The sequence below is a fragment of the Oncorhynchus clarkii genome, chromosome 26, assembly GCF_045791955.1.
Source record: "Oncorhynchus clarkii lewisi isolate Uvic-CL-2024 chromosome 26, UVic_Ocla_1.0, whole genome shotgun sequence".
Lineage (NCBI taxonomy): Eukaryota > Metazoa > Chordata > Actinopteri > Salmoniformes > Salmonidae > Oncorhynchus > Oncorhynchus clarkii.
The window spans coordinates 16,475,394-16,482,857 of NC_092172.1; the positions used below are offsets into that span (position 1 = coordinate 16,475,394).

The following is a 7,464-nucleotide window of genomic DNA, read 5'->3' on the forward strand; positions in this document are numbered from 1 at the left end:
TACTTTTCATGTAGCCACAGTGCAAAAAATGACAGCATAGATAGTAGTATACTCTGATTATTTTATGGAGAATAAAGCTGGATTTAAGTTTAATGGGTATTTAGCTAATTAAGCAACAAATAAATTAACCAAATGGAATATCGGCATATAGCCTAAATCATTATGTATATCATTGTAATAATTAAAATACATTTTGAGGCACAAGTTGGACTCAGCAAGTGATTGAGGCACGTGCACAGGCTCTAGCACAAACATATCTTCAGCTGTTCAGTGTCCAGAATAATGTTTCAAGAACAAACAAACAAAACAAAGAACTTGCGTCAAATTACGCTAAATTAATTGATCCATAATAGGCTACATTTGGCATTTACGCAGTGAGTAAACATGGACTGCTTTAAAGTATTGACTGTTTTTTCCATTACATAAAACGACACGTTCGGATGATGGCGTTGACATGGTCAGTTATTCACCGTGACACCTCTCCGCTCCAATGTCTTCACAAGGCTCTCCATACCAAGAAGTGAACTCTCTAAAAAACCTGGTCTCAGACTAGACGTAACATAGTAAAGCTAAATCCGGGGCACTCACATTAGTATAATATGTTATGTTTGGTATGGTTACATAAGATGGTTACTTAGTCGAGTGGTTTCTCGTGGTGGTGGGTGGGTGTTTACCCATACGTCTAGCAATTATAGTTTCATAGCCATAAACCTATAAACTAGGCTACTCCACAGTGGTTTAGACTAGGCTACTGAAAATATATTCCATGCAAATGAGGCCATCTAGTGGTAAATGGGCGAAAACATGCGCCAGAGCCACATCCACGTTTACGCACAGTCACAGCAGACTATATTACTGTGTAGCCTAACTATCACAACTTTAATACATTGAAACTAGGTCTACTAATTGTGAAATATAATAACAAGTGAATTATAAACTTCTAATTGAAGAGTAACAATAAAGAGTCGTCGCCAACATTACACAGATCTCATTACACAGATGTCCCAACGTTAACCCGGGCTCTAGGCAAGTCTGATCATTGCTCAAAGACAAGCAGTCAGCCCATTGCGGTGTGCCACCATCCCTCCTTCATTGGCGGCATCCTCCCCCAGCCTGCTGCGGTTGGCCCAGAATAGGCTCGTCACTGACGTTACTATGAAAGGTAAGAGCATCGAAAACGTATCACCATGGCTTGCACCTGTCAATTAGGCTATAGCCTACAGTAGTCGCATAACTTGGGACAAAATAAACCACAACCTTCTCCAAATATAAATACATGCATAAGGCAATATTATAGTCTATCCTCCCCCTTCTCTTCGGACAGAGTGACCCAGCAGCAGCATCACCGCACACACCCAGTGCGCGGATGGGACGTCCAAAGAACCTAATTCATTCGGATGCCTTTTTGCGCAGCAGCAAGGATGTTGTATTTCTCTCTTCTAACTCTGAGCCTAACGTTTATCCATGGCATCCTCCTTCCTGGTTCTACCAGGCCCGTGGATTTGGACATCAACCAGATCCTTGAGGATAATTTGGCACAAGGACACACGACATTAAACGACATGTTTGAGGAGGTAGAGCAACTGATGGAGGACACGCATAATAAACTGGAGGATGCGGTGCACCAGGTCGGTTAATGGTTAGGTCTACTCAGATGTATATTTGCAGAGCGTTGATAAAAAAAATTAATGAGCCTATTATTTCCCATAGCACCCGTTTCATTTGTATGATTTTTAATGTTATGTAAAATGCAACAGATAATAGCGCAGTACACGCTTATTATATCATGTTAGTTGATCTGAAACTTTTCTGTTAAATTAAAGTAACCACAAGTTTAACTTGAGACTTAAACATTTATCAGACTAATAAAAACAGTTGCCAATGTGGGGTGAGATAAGTCTAAGTCAATCTTAACATGCACATTGTGTAAAAAAAAAACAGTGGTGACCCCAATGCAGTATTGATCTTTTGCATCAAACCTCTTTAGATGGACAATGAGAGTGCAAAGTCCAGCTTGCATCCCAATAACCTTCCCTCAAATTACCACAACGAAAGCACTTCTGAGAGTGTGGTTGAAACTCAATCCATCCACACCATAGAGACATTACATAAGGTACAGTAGTAGTCACAAGCAAATGTATTTTTGTACTGTATTTCATTCAAAACTACAATGCTGAAATGCTATTATGAATTGTAATACTGTATGGTAGTAGTATTCTGGCATCCCACATTTGTTATGAAGACAAAGCAAAATTGCAGAAATCCTACAGAAGTGACCCTAACTGGAAATGTGTCTCTCTTTCTTTAGGAGACAGACAACAGAACAGAAGAGACCCACATCACCAGAACAGTTGTCCAGTCCAGTGGCAAGGAAAATCATATTATTCATGTGAGTCAACAACAATCTTTGGAATTTCCCTTCATCATGATTTACAACAGATTAAAAAAAAAAAAAAAAAAAAACATATATTATCCACAATAACTTGACCACTATAACTCTAACTGGTGTTTTGTGTTTAATAAAGACAGTGGGCATAAGATGAATACCATTCCATCCTTAATGCAAGTCACAATTCATGAAAGATTTAACAAGTCATGGGATGTGTTTCCTCTTTCTGTGCTGTTCTGCATGCAGCCACAGCTGCTGTCATGTTTGGGAATCTCATTTCTCTTTCCCCCTCCATTTCTCTTTACGCCTCTCCAGTCTCAACTGTGCTGTCTCATTCTCTATAAACCAGGTTAAAGCTAGTCTTATCCAGGCAGCGTGACATGCAGGATGGTGGCTGATTATAAGCTCTCTTCAGAGCTGCATCTGTCTGTACATTAATTATATATGGCAGCCACATCTCAGCCCTGATGGGGCTGCTGATCAGGCAAGATAATAGCAAAATAATAACAGATCAATCAAGCCAGATGTGTGCGTGAGTGCCTGTCTTTGACCAGTATACAGTAGGTCTTTGAAGACAGACACTAGATTACTGCTATAACCGGCCTCTGACCAGGACACAGTGCAAGAAGCGCTCAATCCATCTTATCAGCAAAAGTCTGAAGGGTTTTTAGTTATTTGTTTTGGGGGTTTTAGTCACAATATTTAGCTGCATAGTTTTGAACAATAACTGTTAAATGTCTATCATTTGATTCGGGGCTTTTGGTAAACATTGCGTGTAGTCATTTTCATAACATCCTGCACATTAAACATTTTCTTTATTGCAGTCACAGGTTTTAATATTTAGTTAAAATAATAGACAGTCTCAGAGCATGCCATTCCTACCAGTCTTTTCCTTAAGATATGTGGTAGAGGGACAAGTGAGAGGGAATTGGGACAAATTTTGGGACAGTTTCAACAGCAGGCCCATTTTATTCAGGTCACTTTAGGCACAGATACACTACTGTTCAAAAGTTTAGAAATGTCCTCGTTTTTGAAAGGTTTGCAAATGTTTTCCATTAAAATAACATAAAAATTGATCAGAAATACAGTGTAGACATTGTTAATGTTGTAAAGGACTATTGTAACTGGAAATGGCAGATTTTTTATGGAATATCTACATAGGCGTACAGAGTTCCATTATCAGCAACCATCACTCCTGTGTTCCAATGGCACGTTGTGTTAGCTAATCCAAGTTTATCATTTTAAAAGGCTAATTGATCATTAGAAAAACCCTTTGCAATTATGTTAGCACAGCTGAAAACTGTTGTTCTGATTAAAGAATCAATAAAACTGGCCTTCTTCAGAATAGTTGAGTATCTGGAGCATCAGTATTTGTGGGTTTGATTACAGGCTCAAAATGGCTAGAAACCAGTCTCAACGTCAACAGTGAAGAGGCGAGTCCGGGATGCTGGCCTTCTAGGCAGAGTTGCAAAGAAAAAGCCATATCTCAGAATTGGCCAATAAAATGAAAAGAGGAACTCTGCCTAGAAGGCCAGCATCCTGGAGTTGCCTCTTCACTGTTGACGTTGAGACTGGTGTTTTGCGGGTACTATTTCATGAAGCTACCAGTTGAGGACTTGTGAGGCATCTGTTTCTCAGAATAGACACTCTAATGTACTTGTCCTCTTGCTCAGTTGTGCACCGGGGCCTCCCAGTCCTCTTTCTATTCTGGTTAGAGACAGTTAGAGACAATAATCTGTGAAGGGAGTAGTACACAGCGTTGTATGAGATCTTCAGTTTCTTGGCAATTTCTCGCATGGAATAGCCTTCATTTCTCAGAACAAGAATAGACTGATGAGTTTCAGGAGAAAGTTGTTTGTTTCTAGCCATTTTGAGCCTGTAATCAAACCCACAAATGCTTATGCTCCAGATACTCAACTATTCTGAAGAAGGACAGTTTTATTGCTTCTTTAATCAGAACAACAGTTTTCAGCTATGCTAACAATTGCAAAATGGTTTTCTAATGATCAATTAGCCTTTTGAAATTATAAACTTTGATTAGCTAACACAACGTGCCATTGGAACATAGGAGTGATGGTTGTTTATAATGGGCCTCCGTAAACCTATGTAATTATTCCATTAAAAATCAGCCATTTCCAGCTACAATAGTCATTTACATCATTAACAATGTCTATACTGTATTTCTGATCAATTTGATGTTATTTTATTGGACGAAAAATTAGCTTTTCTTTCAAAAACAAGTACATTTCTAAGTTACCCCAAACTTTTGAACGGTAGTGTAAATATTGGAAGAGACCGTGCAACAACGTATCACATCCTCAAAAATGTACTTTGAAGTTATTTTAAAGTAAAATTTGTAAATAAGTTTGCAATAGTACATGGCTACAACCTCTGAATTTCTCTTCAAGACCACCATGTTTGATTTAGCCAATTTTTCCAGAACAATCTGTTTTCTAGTGCAAAACTCTGGATTGTGGGCGGCTTTGGTACCATATAGAGACCATCTGCATGTTTATCTGTGAAGGAGGGTGTGTCTTGAGTGTCCCCTCTTCACAGTAGTGTATCATTGATGAGGACTATGAAAAGGGGAAATATTGCCGGTATGAGACGCACCGATCCAAGTGTCTAACCTGCAAAGCCCTCGACGTGGTAGGTCCATTTCATGGTTATTAACAGTGTCACACACATTTTACACACCCTGACACTGAACCCATCTAGAATGTATTCGTGCAGACCTACCTTTCCCAGGGGACTTTGACTCCTTCCTAGTTCCTATTACGTACAACTTCAGATCATCTCCAGGTTTTGTAACAGTGCTTTAGTGCGCACGTGCACACACACAGCAATCACAGAGCAGCAGATTGCTTAAACAATATGATGCAGCTGCTTCTGCATTGTTACTGCATTGCAGTGTTGCCACAAGTGTAACTGGAGTGTTTCATGACGGAGAGCTTCTCTCCTCTTGGCTGTGCATCAAAGCATGTGTCTGATTGAATAAGAGCTCCACCTCTCTCCCCCTCTCTCAGAGGACAAAGAGAGGAGCAGGATGAGAGGTAATGAGAGCCTACTCTACAGACACAAACAATGTAATTGAATTTAAGACCAATGTTTTTGGCAGGGCAGAGTAGAAAACAATCCACATAATACTGTAGATACTGGCTTGCATTCAAAGTCAAAGGTACGCTGAGAATAGTTAAGGGTCTTCCAAGTTGATAACGCCTGTGTTAATGTCCTGCACAGAAAAACAGTCATATGTCAAGCAGCACACTATTAACTATTAATTAGATACCACTATTAGTTCAGCTTGCACAAGTAGCAGGAATTTGCTGCACCTAGAGAGCTTAGGAGAGTTACAAGAGACTGGTCATGCCATTCCATGACCATGGGCCTGATATTATGCCATGCATGTCATCTGACAGTTTGTCACTGTGTGTGTGTTCCAGCCCTGCAAAAAGGATGAGGAGTGCTGTACAGGACAGCTGTGTGTGTGGGGCCAGTGCAGCCAGAACACCACTAAGGGGGAAGCTGGCAGCATCTGCCAATACCAGAGCAACTGCAGCCCAGACCTCTGATGTGCTTTCCATAAAGGTGCAGGCCACAAGGTCACACACGGAACATAATTCCTCTGCTAAATTATACACCATGAGTCATTCTACATGAAATTAACATCATCTGTGGGGAGCGAAATGGGCTCCTTTCATGTGGCTATGACTCAGCCAGATAAAAACCTACAGGGATTGCTTTGACATCCAAAAAAGGGAGGCTTCAAATTGCGATACCACAAAGCCTCTGTTCTCAATGTAATTGTCCCTAGCCAATTATGATAGTCATGAAGTCAAGTGAAGCAAGGCGCATTGAAGTTTCAGATAGTTAAGTGATCATGTGAAGGCCCATAACCTGCTTTCCCTTCCAAGCACTGTCCATATACTGTAGTCCTATATTAAAGTTTCTGTAGTAATGTCACTTACCTTTGTCACTACCCATCTCTCTCCCCTTACCTTGTGGTCAGCTCTGCTGTTCCCTGTGTGCACGGCCAAGCCAATAGAGCGTGAGCGCTGTCATGGCTCCTCCAATCACCTTATGGAGCTGCTGTCCTGGGACATAGAGGGCCAGGGACCAAGGGAACATTGCCCCTGTGCTGGGGACCTCCAGTGCGAACATCTCGGGTAAGAATCTATATGCTGCAAACCTGCAACATTTACATTCAATTGAAATGAAGGCATAAGTCATTACATAAAAAATAAACACGTGGTAGACAAAAGCCATAGCGATCACTCAAAATGCTGTTGACCCAGTATGATGCTACAAATGGATTAATTACAAATGTCCTAATCTCTTTGACAGCCGAGGCTCCCTGTGTCTGAAAAGACAGAACTCGCGTGAAGAGGACCTGACAGACGCACTTTATTCAGAAATTGACTATATTGTCTAGGAGTAACCATGCAGCTCAACCTTTTCAGGCCTGTAGACAATCAGAAGGGTCTCCAGTGATTTCAGCCTAGAAAATGAATTTGCGCACCGTCTCACAAGGCTTACATGTAAGATTCTTCCATCTATAAGCTTGTCATTGTTTATTCAAGCCATTGCAGTTCTCGATCTGCTCGAAGTTAACCAAAGCTCTAGATGTTGCGTAGTGCATAACACCATGTATGTATTAGATAGAATTTACATTGAGTATTTCCCCGATTCCTAGACGTTCATGCTGTTCAAAGGTACTGTGTATGATGACTACACTCCAATTCTGCAATAAGAGTTTGTGTTAACAAATATGTACTTAAAACATACCCCATCCTGCGCTCTCTGATGTCTCACTTATGTGCCTACCTTAAGGATGCACCATTGAGGCCCTTTGCTCAAACACAATGCACTGTAGCTTGCTTAGTCCTGGTTTTTGTTTTAAATAGTGGTTTAAACAAGGACAGATGACATTTCTGAATATATGGAGCACTTTGACAGGTCAGCTCATCATGCCCACAACTTGGTAATGGAAACTATAACCCAGACACATGCAGCTTGCACAACTTTTGCTCATAAGAAAATAAAAGGCTTTGAAAATGTCTATTCTTGAGCTGTAA

The 7,464-nt window shown here is 40.6% G+C and overlaps 1 long non-coding RNA gene across 1 annotated transcript; it reads left to right on the forward strand.

Annotated features, from left to right (window-relative positions):
* The first annotated feature begins 5,832 nt into the window (after positions 1 to 5,832).
* On the forward strand, positions 5,833 to 7,444 carry LOC139384957 (uncharacterized). Its single transcript, XR_011628893.1, has 3 exons — positions 5,833 to 5,977; positions 6,399 to 6,555; positions 6,734 to 7,444. It is a non-coding gene; the product is annotated as an uncharacterized lncRNA (long non-coding RNA).
* Positions 7,445 to 7,464: the final 20 nt, after the last annotated feature.